The following is an 18,182-nucleotide window of genomic DNA, read 5'->3' as shown; positions in this document are numbered from 1 at the left end:
GACTGTAATTTAGCAGACAAAGATGCAGTAATCTATTCAGATGGGAGTGAGAGGAATTGTTCTGTTGGCAGGAGTGATTTAACAGAATTTTGGGGCTCAGTATCCACAGCTTCCTGATTATCTACCCATATGACCCCATCCCACATTTAAGGGTCCTATATCTTCCCAACCTATGCCCCCAGTTTAACTTTAGACACCATTAGCATTCTGGAATTCAATTGGTGGTGTAATTCAGCCACTCTTATTAGACTCTGGGTTTGTTTTTGGCAATATCAGCTCATTTACTACAAGAATAAGGTTTCTTTCAGCATACTAGTGGCAACTTTGAGGTCATTTGTGTGGCACTTGAGCCGTGACTCTGAAGTTCTGAGCTCACCTCTTTCTTTTACCACTTTGTCTAGCAAAAGTATGACCAACAAACCAGCTTCCTTATACTTCTTATTCTTACAAAATTGTAGAAAAGTATGAAACATACAATCATTCCGAGTTTTGCCTCTTACCAATACTTCATCTCTTGGTGGTGGTATTTTGGGTATTTCTATTTCCATCTCATGCCATGGATTAACAACGCTGTCTTTACTACTGGAAGCAGAGTCATCAACATATTTAAGACTAAGCAGACTTGAGAACCAGTTTAGAAAACTCATGCTTTTAATTTTCTTTCCCTAGAACCACTCTTGGTATGAAATGTCTTAGGCTGGGTTCTCTAGAGAACCAAAACCATGAAACATGTATATATCTCTCTGTATAAGTATCTCTCTCGCTCTCTGTATATATGTGTATATATACAGAGAGAGAGAGACAGTTATCTCAAGGAAATAGCTCATGCAATTGTAGAGGCTGCAAATCCTTGGGTTAGGCATCGGGCTGGAGGCTTCTTCTGTCTCATGTAGCTGCAGGGGCTGACAAATCCAAGATCAGGAGGTAAGACAACAGGCTGCTGGCTTACAGGCTGTGGAGGCTGATGAATCCCAAGATCAGCAAGCAATGTGGTTGGCTGCTGGCTCTCTTCCCAAGCCCCAGAAGTCAGATGATGATGAGTGGGATGCAGGATTCAGAGTGAACAAAAGCCAGAGAGCCTTGCCAGAATGTCCATATCCATTGGATGTAGGCCACATCCCTGAGGGAACTCCGCTTACGACTAATTGGCTGATCACATCAGATAACATCACGGAGGTGATTACATTATATTACCAAATGGAAGATTACTACATAATTACATCACTGTCAACTTACATCTTTACATAACTGTCAGGCTATATCACTACATGACTGTCAAATGACTGAGAACCATGGCCCAGCCAAGTTGACACAAACCTTTAAATTCTCCACTTTCTGCTTGGACCCAAAATTGTTGCTTCAATTCTGAGCAGCACGGCTGACTTGACGCTGGAACTTTAGACAAATCATTGCCGGAGAAGGGACTCTAGATTTTGAACCTCCCACTCTCTTACTCCTCCTTCTAGCTTCAGTGCTGAGCTCTCCTCCACAAGCTGTGTTCACTTTATACCATCTGCTCAGACAGGTTTTATGACTTACCAATTTGTATTATGTTTTCTGTTTTTGTTTGTTTGTTTGTCTCTACACAGAGATGTGAGTTTCTCAAAGCCAGGACCTTTGGAATTGGCATATAACTCATGTGTGTTGGTCTGTAAATATTCTGACAGGTGTCAGAGGCACTTGGCAGTCTGCCTTATTCACTAGGGGAGAGGAACTTGGGGTTAAAATGATTTAATTTTCAGAGGAGTTTAGTGTCAAGTCCATGGCTCAGCTGTGAACGAGGCAGTTGGGACAGTGAACTCAGCCACCTCCCTGAGCTTAAAAGTTTTGACAGTTCAACAAAAAATTTCTATTAAAAGGATCAGCCCTGAGCTGGATCCTATGATGCAGAGATTGAAGATGTCCTAAATGTCCAACTTTTCCAAACTGTTGTACCACTCCATCATCTCTAACATCAACTAATCCCCCTCCCTTCAATGCTCTCCCTCCCTTCTTTGGGTTCTGTAATTCACTGCAATGTCTCACAGATCTCATGAACCATATAAAGGAAATGGCTCACGAATTTGTAGAGGCTGGCAAGTCCCAAACTTGAGCCAGGTGGAAGCTTCTCCTGACCCACTTGGCTGCAGGGACTGATGAACCCAAACTGCCAGTTCAGACCACAGATGGCTGCTTGCTAGCTTTTAAGACCCCAGACACCACTCTTCAAAGTAGGATGCAGAATGTTTTCTTAACAGATTTTATTATGCCAGTTGGCTTAGATGTCCCCTGAAACCGTGGTCCCCAGACCGCTGCCGCTGCTACAATGGCCTTAGAAGCATTCAGTTTATTCAGGAAACTTCTTTGCTTTTGGCTTAGGCCAATTGTGCTGACCTCCCCTGTATTGTGTGCTGTCTTTTCCTTCACCTAAAGTAGTTCTCATCTACTATCTAATTAGTGAATACCCCTCTCTCACTCTCCCTCCCTTCCCCTTCTCATAACCCCAAAAGAATATTTTCTTCTCAGTTCAAACTATTTCTGAAGTTCTTATAATAGTGGTCTTATATAATATTTTCCTTTTGCAACTGACTAATTTCACTCAGCATAATTCCTTCCAGGTTCTTCCATGTTATGAAATGTTTCACAGATTCCTCACTGTTCTTTATCAATGCGTAGTATTCCGTTGTGTGAATATACCGTAATTTATTTATCTATTCATCCGTTGATGGGCACTTTGGTTGCTTCCAGCTTTTTGCTATTGTAAACAGTGCTGCAATAAACATGGGTGTGCATATATCTGTTTGTGTAAAGGCTCTTATTTCTCTAGAATATATTCCAAGGAGTGGGATTGCTGGCAGTTCTATTTCTAGCTTTTTAAGGAAGCACCAAATCAATTTCCAAAGTGGTTGTACCATTTTACATTCCCACCTGCAGTGTATAAGTGTTCCAATCTCCCCACAGCCTCTCCAACTTATTGTTTTGTGTTTTTTGGGTTAATACCATTCTTGTTGGAGTGAGATGAAATCTCATTGTAGTTTTGATTTGCATTTCTCTAATGGTTAATGATTGTGAGCATTTCCTCATGTATCTGTTAGCTACTTGAATGTGTTCTTTAGTGAAGTGTCTGTTCATATCTTATGCCCATTTTTTGTTGGGTTATGTGTCTTTTGTAGTTCAGTTTTTGCAGTATCATGTAGATTTTAGAGATCAGGCACTGATCAGAAATGTCATAGCTGAAAACTTTTTCCCAGTGTGTAGGTAATCTTTTTAGTCTTTTGTTGAAGTCTTTGGATGAACATAGGTGTATGATATTTTTTCCGTTTTTTTTTTAATTAACTTTTATTGAGCTTCAAGTGAACGTTTACAAATCAAGTCAGACTGTCACATATAAGTTTATATGCACCTTACTCTGTACTTCCAGTTGCTCTCCCCCTAATGAGTCAGCCCTTCCAGTCTCTCCTTTCGTGACAATTTTGCCAGCTTCCAACTCTCTCTCTCCTCCCATCCCCCCTCCAGACAGAAGATGCCAACACACTCTCAAGTGTCCACCTGATATAATTAGCTCACTCTTCATCAGCATCTCTCTCCTACCCACTGTCCAGTCCCTTTCATGTTTGATGAGCTGTCTTCGGGAATGGTTCCTGTCCTGGGTCAACACAAGGTTTGGGGACTATGACTCCCGGGATTCCTCTAGTCTCAGTCAGACCATTAAATATGGTCTTTTTGTGAGAATTTGGGGTCTGCATCCCACTGGTCTCCTGCTCCCTCAGGGGTTCTCTGTTGTGCTCCCTGTCAGGGCAGTCATCAATTGTGGCCGGGCATCAACTAGTTCTTCTGCTCTCAGGATGATGTAGGTCTCTGGTTCATGTGGCCCTTTCTGTCTCTTGGGCTCTTAGTTATCGTGTGACCTTGGTGGTCTTCATTCTCCTTTGCTCCAGGTGGGTTCAGACCAACTGATGCATCTTAGAGGGCCACTTGTTAGCATTTAAGACCCCAGGCGCCACATTTCAAAGTGGGATGCGGAATGTTTTCATAATAGAATTTGCCAATTGACTTAGAAGTCCCCTTAAACCATGTTCCCCAAACCCCCTCGCTTGCTCCGCTGACCTTTGAAGCATTCAGTTTATTCCGGAAACTTCTTTGCTTTTGGTCCAGTCCAGTTGAGCTGAGCTTCCATGTATTGAGTGTTCTCCTTCCCTTCACCTAAAGCAGTTCTTATCTACTAACTAATCAGTAAAAAACTTTCTCCCACCCTCCCTCCCTCCTCCCCTCGTAAGCACAAAAGTATGTGTTCTTCTCAGTTTATACTATTTCTCAAGATCTTATAGTAGTGGTCTTATCCAATATTTGTCCTTTTGCCTCTGACTAATTTCGCTCAGCATAATGCCTTCCAGGTTCCTCCATGTTATGAAATGCTTCACAGATTCGTCACTGTTCTTTATGGATGCGTAGTATTCCATTGTGTGAATATACCACAATTTATTTACCCATTCATGCGTTGATGGACACCTTGGTTGCTTCCAGCTTTTTGCTATTGTAAACAGAGCTGCAATAAACATGGGTGTGCATATATCTGTTTGTGTGAAGGCTCTTGTATCTCTAGGGTATATTCCGAGGGGTGGGATTTCTGGGTTGTATGGTAGTTCTATTTCTAACTGTTTAAGATAACGCCAGATAGATTTCCAAAGTGGTTGTACCATTTTACATTCCCACCAGCAGTGTATGAGAGTTCCAATCTCTCCGCAGCCTCTCCAACATTTATTATTCTGTGTTTTTTGGATTAATGGCAGCCTTGTTGGAGTGAGATGAAATCTCATTTAGTTTTAATTTGCATTTCTCTAATGGCTAATGATCAAGAGCATTTTCTCATGTATCTGTTAGCTGCCTGAATATCTTCTTTAGTGAAGTGCGTGTTCATATCCTTTGCCCACTTCTTGATTGGGTTGTTTGTCTTTTTGTGGTTGAGTTTTAACAGAATCATATAGATTTTAGAGATCAGGCGCTGGTCGGAGATGTCATAGCTGAAAATTCTTTCCCAGTCTGTAGGTGGTCTTTTTACTCTTTTGGTGAAGTCTTTAGATGAGCATAGGTGTTTGATTTTTAGGAGCTCCCAGTTGTCGGGTTTCTCTTGGTCATTTTTGGTAATGTTTTGTATTCTGTTTATGCCTTGTATTAGGGCTCCTAACGTTGTCCCTATTTTTTCTTCCATGATCTTTATCGTTTTAGTCTTTATGTTTAGGTCTTTGATCCCCTTGGAGTTAGTTTTTGTGCATGGTGTGAGGTATGGGTCCTGTTTCATTCTTTTGGAAATGGATATCCAGTTATGCCAGCACCATTTGTTAAAAAGACTATCTTTTCCCCAATTAACTGACACTGGGCCTTTGTCAAATATCAGCTGCTCATACATGGATGGATTTATATCTGGGTTCTCAATTCTGTTCCATTGGTCTATGTGCCTGTTGTTGTACCAGTACCAGGCTGTTTTGACTACTGTAGCTGTATAATAGGTACTGAAATCAGGTAGAGTGAGGCCTCCCACTTTTTTCTTCTTTTTCAGTAATGCTTTGCTTATCTGAGGCTTCTTTCCCTTCCATATGAAGTTGGTGATTTGTTTCTCTAACACATTAAAAAATGACATTGGAATTTGGATCAGAAGTGCATTGTATGTATAGATGGCTTTTGGTAGAATAGACATTTTTACTATGTTAAGTCTTCCTATCCATGAGCAAGGTATGTTTTTCCGCTTAAGTATGTCCTTTTTAATTTCTTGTAGTAGTGCTGTGTAGTTTTCTTTGTATGGGACTTTTACATCTTTGGTAAGATTTATTCCTAAGTAGTTTATCTTCTTGGGGGCTACTGTGAATGGTATTCATTTGGTGCTTTCCTCTTTGGTGTTCTTTTTGTTGATGTAGAGGAATCCAAGTGATTTTTGTATGTTTATCCTATAACCTGAGACTCTGCCAAACTCTTCTATTAGTTTCGGTAGTTTTCTGGAGGATTCCTTAGGGTTTTCTGTGTATAAGATCATGTCATCTGCAAATAGAGATAATTTTACTTCCTCCTTGCCAATCCGGATGCCCTTTATTTCTTTGTCTAGCCTAATCGCTCTGGCTAGGACCTCTAGCACAATGTTGAATAAGAGGGGGGATAAAGGGCATCCTTGTCTGGTTCCCGTTCTCAAGGGAAATGCTTTCAGGCTCTCTCCATTTAGAGTGATGTTGGCTGTTGGCTTTGTATAGACGCCCTTTATTATGTTGAGGAATTTTTCTTCAATTCCTATTTTGCTGAGAGTTTTTATCATAAATGGGTGTAGGGCTTTGTCAAATGCCTTTTCTGCATCAGTTGATAAGATCATGTGGTTTTTGTCTTTTGTCTTTTGTTTTATTTCTGTGGTGGATTACATTAATGGTTTTTCTAATATTAATCCAGTCTTGCATAAAAAAAATTGTTTTTTTTTTTTTTTAAATGGGGGAATATTAAACCAGTCTTGCATACCTGGTATAAATCCCACTTGGTCGTGGTGAATTATTTTTTTGATATGTTGTTGAATTCTATTGATATGTGGCTAGAATTTTGTTGAGGATTTTTGCATCTATGTTCATGAGGGATATAGGTCTCTAATTTTCTTTTTTTGTGATGTCTTTACCTGGTTTTGGTATCAGGGAGATGGTGGCTTCATAGAATGAGTCAGGTAGTATTCCATCATTTTGTATGCTTTGAAATACCTTTAGTAGTAGTGGTGTTAACTCTCCTCAGAACGTTTGGTAGAACTCTGCCGTATAGCCATCCGGGCCAGGGCTTTTTTTTGTTGGGAGTTTTTTGATTATCGTTTCAATCTCTTTTTTTGTTATGGGTCTATTTAGTTGTTCTACTTCTGAATGTGTTAGTTTAGGTAGGTAGTGTTTTTCCAGGAATTCATTCATTTCTTCTAGGTTGGCAAATTTGTTAGAATACAATTTTTCATAATAATCTGATATGATTCTTTTAATTTCAGTTGGTTCTGTTGTGATATGGCCCTTCTCGTTTCTTATTCAGGTTATTTGTTTCCTTTCCTGTATTTCTTTAGTCAGTCTGGCCAATGGTTTATCAATTTTGTCAATTTTGTCAGAGAACCAGCTTTTGGCTTTGTTAATTCTTTCAATTGTTTTTCTGTTCTCTAATTCATTTAGTTCAGCTCTAATTTTCATTATTTGTTTTCTTCTGGTGCCTGAGGGATTCTTTTGTTGCTCACTTTCTATTTGTTCAAGTTGTAGGGACAGTTCTCTGATTTTGGCTCTTTCCTATTTTTGTATGTGTGCATTTATCGATATAAATTGGGCTCTGAGCACTGCTTTTGCTGTGTCCCAGAGGTTTTGATAGGAAGTATTTTCATTATCGTTGCTTTCTAAGAATTTCCTTATTCCCTCCTTAATGTCTTCTATAACCCAGTCTTTTTTCAGGAGGGTATTTTTCCGTTTCCAAGTATTTGATTTCTTTTCCCTAATTTTTCTGTTATTGGTTTCCACTTTTATGGCCTTATGGTCTGAGAAGGTGCTTTGTAATATTTCTATGTTTTGGATTCTGCAAAGATTTGTTTTATGACCTAATATGTGGTCTATTCTAGAGAATGCTCCATGTGCACTAGAAAAAAAAGTATATTTTGCAGCAGTTGGGTGGAGAGTTCTGTATAAGTCAATGAGGTCAGGTTGGTTGACTGTTGTAATTAGGTCTTCCGTGTCTCTGTTGAGCTTCTTACTGGATGTCCTGTCCTTCTCTGAAAGTGGTGTGTTGAATTCTCCTACTATAATTGTGGAGGTGTCTATCTCACTTTTCAGTTCAGTTAAAATTTGATTTATGTATCTTGCATCCCTGTCATTGGGTGCATAAATATTTAAAATGGTTATATCTTCCTGGTCAATTGTCCCTTTAATCATTATGTAGTGTCCTTCTTTATCCTTTGTGGTGGATTTAAGTTCAAAGTCTATTTTGTCAGAAATTAATATTGCTACTCCTCTTCTTTTTTGCTTCTTGTTTGCTTGATATATTTTTTTCCATCCTTTGAGTTTTAGTTTGTTTGTGTCTCTAAGTGTAAGGTGTGTCTCTTGTAGGCAGCATATAGACGGATCGTGTTTCTTTATCCAGTCTGAGACTCTCTGTCTTTTTATTGGTGCATTTAGTCCATTTACATTCAGCGTAATTATAGATAAGTGTTTAGTGTTGTCATTTTGATGCCTTTTTATGTGTGTTGTGGACAATTTCATTTTTTCACTTACTTTTTTGTGCTGAGACTTTTTTCTTTGTAAATTGTGAGATCCTCATTTTCATAGTATTTGACTTTATGTTTGTTGAGTCGTTACGTTTTTCTTGGCTTTTGTTTTGAGTTATGGAGTTGTTATACCTCTTTGTGGTTACCTTAATATTTACCCCTATTTTTCTAAGTAAAAACCTAACTTGTATTGTGCTATATCACCTTGTATACCGCTCCATATGGCAGTTCTATGCCACCTGTATTTAGTCCGTCTTTTTGATTATTGTGATCTTTTACATATTAACTTCAATGATTCCCTGTTTTGAGCATTTTTTTTTAATTAATCTTAATTTGTTTTTGTGATTTCCCTATTTGAGTTGATATCAGGATGTTCTGTTCTGTGACCTTGTGTTGTGCTGGTATCTTATATTATTGGTTTTCTGACCAAACAATTTCCTTTTGTATTTCTTGTAGCTTTGCTTTGGTTTTTGCAAATTCTCTAAGCTTGTGTTTATCTGTAAATATCTTAATTTCACCTTCATATTTGAGAGAGAGTTTTGCTGGATATATGATCCTTGGTTGGCAGTTTTTCTCCTTCAGTGCTCTGTATATGTTATCCCATTGCCTTCTTGACTGCATGGTTTCTGCTGAGTAGTCTGAACTTATTCTTATTGATTCTCCCTTGTAGGAGACCTTTCTTTTATCCCTGGCTGCTTTTAAAATTTTCTGTTTATCTTTGGTTTTGGCAAGTTTGATGATAATATGTCTTGGTGTTTTTCTTTTTGGATCAATCTTAAGTGGGGTTCAATGAGCATCTTGGATAGAAATCCTTTCGTCTTTCATGATGTCAGGGAAGTTTTCTGTCAGCAGATCTTCAAGTATTCTCTCTGTGTTTTCTGTCCCTGTTCTGGGACTCCAATCACTCGCAAGTTATCCTTCTTGATAGAGTCCCACATGATTCTTAGGGTGTCTTCATTTTTTTTAATTCTTTTATCTGATTTTTTTTTCAGCTATGTTGGTGTTAATTCCCTGGTCCTCCAGATGTCCCACTCTGCATTCTAATTGCTCGAGTCTGCTCCTCTGACTTCCTATTGCGTTGTCTAATTCTGTAATTTTATTTTTAATCTTTTGGATTTCTGCATGCTGTCTCTCTATGGATTCTTGCAACTTATTAATTTTTCCAGTATGTTCTTGAATAATCTTTTTGGGTTCTTCAAGTGTTTTTTTCAGTGTGTTCCTTGGCTTTTTCTGCAGTTTGCCTTATTTCATTTCTGAGGTCATCCCTGATGTCTTGAAGCATTCTGTAAATTAGTTTTTTATATTCTGTATCTGATAATTCCAGGATTGTATCTTCATTTGGGAAAGATTTTGATTCTTTTGTTTGGGGGATTGTAGAAGCAGTCATGGTCTGCTTCTTTATGTGGTTTGATATCAACAGCTGTTTCCGAGCCATCACTAAGATAGTGTAGTGATTTATTCTATGTTTGCTCACTGAGTCTTATCTTGTTTTGTTTTCTTTCAGTATACGTGGATGGGCTACTAGATTGCGCTGTCTTGATTGTTGTAGCCCTTGACTTACTTATGACCTATTACCAGCTGGTTTGGGCTGTTACCAGATATATATGCCTGAGTCCATTCACTATTCTTGAGTAGAGTCTGATTTTGGGTCATCAAGTGTGTGATGCACCCTGTCACCTATCCACCTTGAGAAGTAGTGGTGATAGTTGTGTGCACCAGATTCTAGTAGCAGCTGGGGTTCACACTCCAGGGGGGGCAGGATGCTGACAGGCTTCCCGCAAGTGTCAGTGAGGTAGGTGTGTCTCTATTCTTAAAGCACCTTGGTGGGAGGGCTCTGCAGCTGTACCTTAGGCCCCCATTGCAAGTACCTCTACAGATTGGTAGGTGTCACCCTCCTTAGACCCCTAAGGCAGGAGGCTAGGTGGCCTGGGGGGAGCTTCAGCCCTCAGTTCCCTGTTGTGGGTCAGTGAGGGCTCTGTTGAATAAGCAGAGATATCAGACCTGGGAAACTTGTCTTTCCAGTAAATCCGCTGAAAAAAAAATTCAGTCAGATCCCTATCAGAAATGCCTTTGAATTATAATAGCCATCTTGTTCCCTGTAGGGATGAAAGCCGGAGACTATGGATCACGTATGCTTGGCTGGAGCTGGTTCTGTGTTTTCAGTCCAATTAGGGAAGGATTTTTGGTCCCTGGGTTTTTTGTGGTTGCTTCTCTCAGGCCAGAAGAATGGGTTAGGAAAAGACCAAAAAAAAGGAAAAGAAAAAGCTCGGAGCAGTTCTCCCTCTGGCTCAGGAAATCCCAATGTTAATGAAGCACCTTGGAAGGGCAGGGGAGGGTTCAGAAAAACAGGAGAGAATAGCGCCCCGGAATGTAGACAAAGTTACTTATCTTGCGCTCCCCGTGTTTGTGCCGTCATAGGATGTTGTGCTCAGCCTCCCTGCGCCCAGTCCAAAGCCCGGCGCCAAGGTTACCTGACTGGAACGCTGGCTCCAGGCTCCGAAAACAGTCGCTGCTTCCCCGTACTTGTTCGTTCACAGTCTCTGTCACTCAGGTCAACGCTTTAAATCTGTGTGTGTTGGTCAGGGTTCGTAGATTGTCATGTATGTGATGGATTCACTTGTTTTTCCAAGTCTTTGTTGCTAGAGGGATCCGAGGTAGCATCTACCTAGTCTGCCATCTTGGCCCCCTTCCTCATTGTCTGTTTTTCCACTTTTGTATGTCTGTTTTGGTTTCTTGCAGTAGAGTCTTGTAGTTTTCTTTCTGTAATTCTTTTACATCTCTGGTAAGATTTATTTCTAAGTATTTTATCTTCTTGGTGGGTACTGTAAATGGTATTGATTTGGCTTTTTCCTCCTCAATGTTCTTTTTGTTGGTGTAGAGGAACCTAACTGATTTTAGTATCATTATCTTGTATCCTGATACTCTGCCGAACTCCTCTATGAGTTTCAGTAGCTTCCTTGAGGATTCTTTAGTGTTTTCTGTGTATAAGATCAAGTCATGTGCAAATACAGATACTTTTACTTCTTCCTTGACAATCTGGTTGCCCTTTATTTCTTTATCTAGCCTAATTGCTCTGGCTAGAACCTCCAGCACAATGTTGAATAAGAACAGCGATAAAGGGCATCCTTGTCTGGTTCCCTGTCTCAAGGGGAAAGCTTTCAGGCTCTCTGCATTTAGGATGATGTTTTCTATTAGCTTTGTATAAATGCCCTTTATTATGTTGAGGAATTTTCCTTCTATTCCTATTTTGCTGAGAGTTTTTATTATGAATGGGTGTTGAACTTTGCTAGAGGCCTTTTCTGCATGAATTGACAAAATCAATTGATACTTGTCTTTTGTTTTATTTATGTAATAGATTACATTAATTGTTTTTCTAATGTTGAACCATCCCTGCATAGTTGGTATGAATCCCATTTGGTCCCGGTGAATTCTTTGTTTGATATGTTGTTGAATTCTATTGGCTAGAATTTTGCATCTAATTTCATAACGGATATAGGTCTGTAATTTTCTTTTTTGTGATGTCTTCACCTGGTTTTGGTATCAGGGATATGCTGGCTTCCTAGAATGAGTTTGGGAGTATTCTGTCCTTTTCTATGCTCTGAAATAGTTTCGTCGTAGTGGTGTTAACTCTTCTCTGAAAGTGTGGTAGAACTCTGCAGTGCAGCCATCCAGGCCAGGGGTTTATTTCTTTGGGAGTTTTTTGGCTACCTTTTCAGTTTCTTGTTATGTGTCTATTTAGTTGTTCTTCCTCTGTGTTAGTTTAGGTAGGTAGAGTGTTTCTATGAATTCATCCATTACTTCTAGTTTTACAAATTTGTTAGAGGATATTTTTCATAGTAATCTGATATTATTCTTTTAATTTCAGCTGGGTCCGTTGTAATATTGCCCATCTCATTTCTTATTTGGGGTATTTGCTTCCTCTCCTGTTTTTCTTTTGTCATTTGGCCAACGGTTTATCAATGTTGTTGATTTTTCCAAAGAACTAGCTTTCGGTTTTGTTAATTCTTTAATTTTTTTTTCTGTTTTCTATTTCATTTAATTGTGCCCTAATTATTATTATTGATTTTCTTCTGGTTTCTGAGGGTTTCTTTTATTGCCCTCTTTCTGTTTGTTCAAATTGTAGAGGTAATTCTTTCATTTTGGCCCTTTCTTCTTTTTGTATGTGCACATTTATTGATATAAATCGACCTCTGAGCACAGCTCTCGCTGTGTCCCAAAGGTTCTTATAGGAAATGTTTTTATTCTCATTGGATTCTTTGAATTTCTTTATTCCATCCTTAGTGTCTTCTATAATTCAGTCTTTTTTGAGCAGGGTATTGTTGAGTTTCCAAGTGTTTGGTTTCTTTTCCTGCTTTTTCTGTTATTGATCTCTGCTTTTATGGCCTTATGGTCAGAGAAGATGTTTTGTAGAATTTCAATGTTTTGGATTCTGCTAAGGCTTGCTTTATGCCCTAATATGTGGTCTATTCTAGAGAATGTTCCATGTGCTCTAGACAAGAAAGTGTACTTGGTTGCAGTTGGGTGGAGTGTTCTGTATATGTCCATGAGGTCAAGTTGGTTGATTGTGGCATTTAGATCCTCCGTGTCTTTATTGAGCTTCTCTCTGGATGTCCTGCCCTTCACCGAAAGTGGTGTGTTGAAGCCTCCTATTATTATTGTGGAGCTGTCTATCTCACTTTTCAATGCCAAGAGAGTTTGTTTTATGTATCTTCCAGCCCTGTCATTGGGAGCATAAATATTTAATATGATTATACCTTCTTTGTATATTGTCCCTTTAATCATTATATCGTGTCCTTCCTTATCCTTTATGATGGATTTAACTTTAAAATCTATTTTGTCAGAAATTAATATTGCCACTCCTGCTCTTTTTTGATTGTTGTTTGCTTTATATATATATTTCCATCCTTTGAGTTTTAGTTTGTTTGTGTCTCTAAGTCTAAGGTGTGTCTCTTGTAGGCAGCATATAGATGGATCATGTTTTTAATCCATTCTGCCACTCTCTGTCTCTTTATTGGTGCATTTAGTCCATTTACATCCATAATAATTATGGATAGGTATGAATTTAGTGGTATCATTTTGATGTCTTTTTTTTGTGTGTTGCTGACAATTTCTTTTTTCCACTTAATTTTATGTGCTGAGTAGATTATCTTTATATATTGTCATTTCCTCATATTTATTGTTGTTGATTTTGTTTCTGCTGAGTCTCTATTTTTTTCTTGCATTTTATTTCCATGTGTAGGATAGTTGTCTGCTTTGTGGTTACCTTATTGTTTAACCTGATTTTCTAAATTTAAACCTAACTTTTATTTCTTTGATCACCTTATCTTCCTCTCCATATAGATCTATGACTACATTTCTTATTCCCTCTTTATTGTTTTAACGTTGTCTTCCTTCACCCAATAACATTAGGTTTACCCTGCTTTGAGCTTTTTTTTTTTTTTCCTCTTGATTTATCTTTTTGATTTCCTTGTCTGGGTTGACTTCTCATTACTCTGCCCAGGGTTCTAGTCTTGGGTTGATACCTGATATTATTGATTTTCTAACCAAAGAACTCCCTTTAGTATTTCTTGTAGTTTTGGTTTGGTTTTTATGAATTCCTAAACTTCTGTTTTTCTGGAAATGTCCTAATTTCACCTTCATATTTGAGAGGCAGTTTTGCTGGATATATGATTCTTGGTTGGCAATTTTTTTACTTCAATTTTTTATATAAGTCTACTCACCGCCTTCTTGCCTGCATGGTTTCTGCTGAGTAGTCTGAGCTTATTCTTTTTGGCTCACCTTTATAGATGACTTTTGATTTATCCCTAGCTGCTCTGAAAATTCTCTCTTTATATTTGGTTTTGGCTAGTTTGATTATAATATGTCTTGGTGACTTTCTTTTAACATCTACCTTATGTAGAGCTCAATGAGCATATTGGATTAATATCTTCGCATCTTTCACGATATCAAGGAAATTTGCTGCCGAGAAACCTTCAACTATTCTCTCTGTCTTTTCTGTTATCCCTGGATATGTCATCAGAAAACACCAGTTGCTAGAAAAGGACATCATGTTTGACAAAGCAGAGTTTCAGTGAAAATGAGGGAAACCCTTCACAAGGTGGATTGGCACAATCGCTGCAAGAGTGGGCTGAAGTATACCAGTGATTGTGAAGATGCTACAGGGCCAGACAATGCTTTGCTCTGTTATGCATAAGGTTGCCATGAATCAGAGCCAATTTGATGGCAACTAACAACAACAACACAAACGTGTTCCCTGGGAGCTCCTGTTTCAGGATGGGAAGATGATGCTATGGAAATGATTAAGACCAGTGTGTGTTGCTGGGAGCTTGCTGCCTAGCTGGGGGGAGGCTTCTGTACAGAGTAATTAGAGTGCCATGAGAGAGGGTTGAAAGAGAGGTAAGAAAGTGCTATAGTATCCTGGACACAGGAAGGAGAAATCTACTTTCTTAAGCCTTCTGGGAAGACTTCCCAGAAGAGGTGACTTTTAAGTCAAGCCTTGAAGGATGGTTAAGTGTTTTCTAGGCAAAGATGATGCAGAAGGGGTTGCCAGGCAGATGTGTGGTGTGGGCAAATTCATGGACAAAATGGACAAGCACGTGAAGGCAGGATTCAGGTTTTGTGGGCCCTGAGACTTCAACTATTTTGATTTCCTTTAAGAAAAAGAGTACAAAATTACAAAAGCAAATTTTTATTTAGAATGAGAAAAGAAATCACAGCAAATTACAAACACTATACAAGCCAGAAGAATGGTATAATATTTTTTATTAACTGGTAACTCAACTGTACACTTTTTATTTGCCATAGTTTTTTGGCTCTGTGATCTTTGACTGCTTCATGTGACAATTGTTTTGTAAAATGATTTACTACGTAGAGATTGGAATGATAATCCAGTCTTTCCTCAGATATTGCTGATTGAAAAGAAAATTTTGGTTATTGATAGTTTAGAAAAGTTTTGTTTTCAGCATCACAGCTTGATTATTGGACATTGGTGGGTACATTCATAACATGATATAACCTCTGACTCCGAACCTTCCTTTCGTGATGCTGGGTGAGTCAACACAGTGAGCGGTAGGAGTCCTAGAAGCCACTACTTTACTAGAATGGCTAGCAATTACTTAACTATTTTATACATGGAAGTGACCTTCAGTATACTAGTTTTCTATGGCTGCAAAACAAATTATCATAAATTTAACAGCTTAAAACAACACCTATTTGTTATCTCACGGTTCTGTAGGTCAGAAATCTGGGCAGGGGCCTTGGATGAGTTCTTGGCTTTGGGTGTCACAAGGTGTGAGCCAGCTGGACTCTTGTCAGGAGACTCTGGGAAAGAATCTGCTTCTGGGATCATTCAGGTTGTGACAGAATTCACTTCTTTGATGTTGTAGGATTGAGGACTCTGTTTTCTCCCTGACTATTAGCTAGAGTTCAAAAGCAGCCTCTGCTTCAACTCAATGTATTCTATCACCCCCACCTCAGTTCCTGGGATTTGGGATGGATTAGAAGGCTCAGAAGACACAGATAGGTCCCAGGGTTCTTGTGGATCCTGGGACTCTGTTGGGAATTGCTGGGCCTGGATACTAGACCCCTGCCAGCATGTCTGGTCTGGGCACTGGTCAACCCTGAGATAAAGAGATGATTCTGTTCTTTACAACTTGTCCTTCTCTTCAGTGATGCATCACGGGATTTGCATGAGCCCCCTTTATTCCTCCAGGTGTAAAGCCCCACGTGCAATATCTGAAGAGCAGGATAAGGTGCATTTAACTGTCCATCAGTTCACCAGCTACACCATATGAACTAGGGTGAGTCACTCCTTCTCTGAGCTTCAGTGTTTTTATGTATAAAATCAGAATATTAGGCTACAACCATTCCAGCTCTAAAGTTGACACTATGAGCCTCCAGTCGTGGGGAACCACTGGGGAAAATACCTCCAATGGGAGCTGAAGACAAAGCCATCCCCAGGATAACCAGAGTGCACTTTATTCCATTGGCCACTAACTCTCCTTTCTCCTCGACTTTTATCAGCAATCTGGGCTTGAGGCTTCTCAAAATATTCCCAGTGAAATCCTTCAGGGATAAATGAATCAATCTTATATTCTGTCTTGCCTCTAGTTCTGGGTCTCTCATACTCTATTGCCTTGGCAACGTTCAGCCTGGCCTAGAAGACGAGGTCAATCCACAGGCCTGTGAGAGCAAAGGCCCATTGCCCTATAAGCACCGATTTTCACTGTCCCCAGTGACCAAACCAGTTACATCTCAGTAGGGTCTGGAATGTCTTCCCTGACTGGGTCACCAGTATGTGGATTTCATTTTCTTTGGGTAGAAACATTTAGCGTATTATCAGCTGCCTACATTCATGACCTAGTTGAAGAGGGATTGCTAATTTAGTGAGGAGTTCTTGGTGATAAAAACGGCATTGTTCTTTTGCTTCTGCCCTGTACCCAGCCCAGCTCAAACCCTAAGCATCACTATGTGGCATAATCACGTGCATATATTTGTGTAACAATCTTCTTTCCTAAGTCCAGACAACAGTGACCAAATTGTCCCGGTTTGCTTGGGACTTTCCTGGGTTTAGCGCTGTATCCAGGAATTCCCTCAATCCTGGGCAAAGCAGGACATGTTGCTTAACCTAGTCTAGACCTTTTTAAGGCAGGTTAGGTATTGATTTGTTTGACTGAGAGGGGATCGGGGTCAACAACCCACAACTGTGGGTAATCTGAAGACCTCCTAACCTGCCATCAAATCAAGAAACTTGGCATGCATTTCTCCTGATTTTCAACCTGGAGATATAACCTGTTTTTGTGAATGCTTCAGTGGATTTTTATTCCTGCTCGTGCTTATCAGTAGGAAGTGGCCTGTCAGTGCCCATTTCATCAGAGTGGAGGCTGCACCATAGTGTACTCTATGGCCATCGAGGGTCATTATCCAGGTGTGTGTGCATGTGTGCTGGTGGTGTGATTTGAAAAGGTCCAGAGCTCTGAGGGGGTCATAGCTCCTGGACCTGTCCAGAGTGAACCAAAATCATATTTTTCAGGACTGGTTTCCTGCTGTAGACATCAGATCTTGGGCTGCCAGCACACATGCCCTGATTTTCTATACTCTTGGGAAGATTTTGTGGTGAAGCCTGGGAGTTGAGGTAAAGACGATACGCAATGCTTGGCTGAAGAGCCTTGCAATGAGTGTGGTGCCCTTTGTTGTTCACCACTGGAACCTTGCACTAATCAGGATTTAGGGGTAGGCAGACTCCTGAGAATGGAAGCTCAGCCCCCTCCCTTCTCTGTGCATAGAAAGCATCACAGCATTTCCCTGCATTGTCTCTGGGACCTCACAGGCCCTGAGTGGTCCCAGCTTCCAGAACAGTGTCCTGCCGTATGCCTCTCCTGGAAGTATATCTTCCAAATTGGAACATTACGCAACTCCAGGGGCACCACTCAGATTTTATTCTCTGTGGAGTAGTCATGGAATACAACGTGAATGACACTGTCTGTAATTGCACAATCACTTCATTTGGATCAAAGTTAAAAAGAAATTTAATTCTGCTCTAATATAGCACTGCCCTCATACTTTTTACATCCTCTTTCTTTCAGAGCCTCTTCAACCCATCTTATCATCCATTAACCTTATTTTTCCCCTACAGATCCATGCCTTGTGACAAAATACACAGTTTATTTTTTTTTTTCCAGCTGTCCTTCGCAAACAAGGAAGAGTAACACATACTCTGGTAAGTTACTAATGGCCCAGTGGATGTATTTCACAAAAACACTCACGAGGCTGTGCACAGGCTAAGTCAGGTCTATTGAAGATGATGGGGAATTTTCAAAAACCCTTGTGGGCTTTGTGAGGAGATGCTTGTTGGGTCTGAGGCTGGCAGGGTGGTAAGAGGGGAAGTATCCACAGGTCCTGGTGTGGTTGAGAAACTAGCTCAACAGAGAGCTCTGTGAGTAGATCCTGGTGGGCTGAC

This window comes from Loxodonta africana, chromosome 3 (genome assembly GCF_030014295.1).
Source record: "Loxodonta africana isolate mLoxAfr1 chromosome 3, mLoxAfr1.hap2, whole genome shotgun sequence".
NCBI lineage: Eukaryota > Metazoa > Chordata > Mammalia > Proboscidea > Elephantidae > Loxodonta > Loxodonta africana.
Note: the sequence above shows the minus strand (reverse complement) of the source record.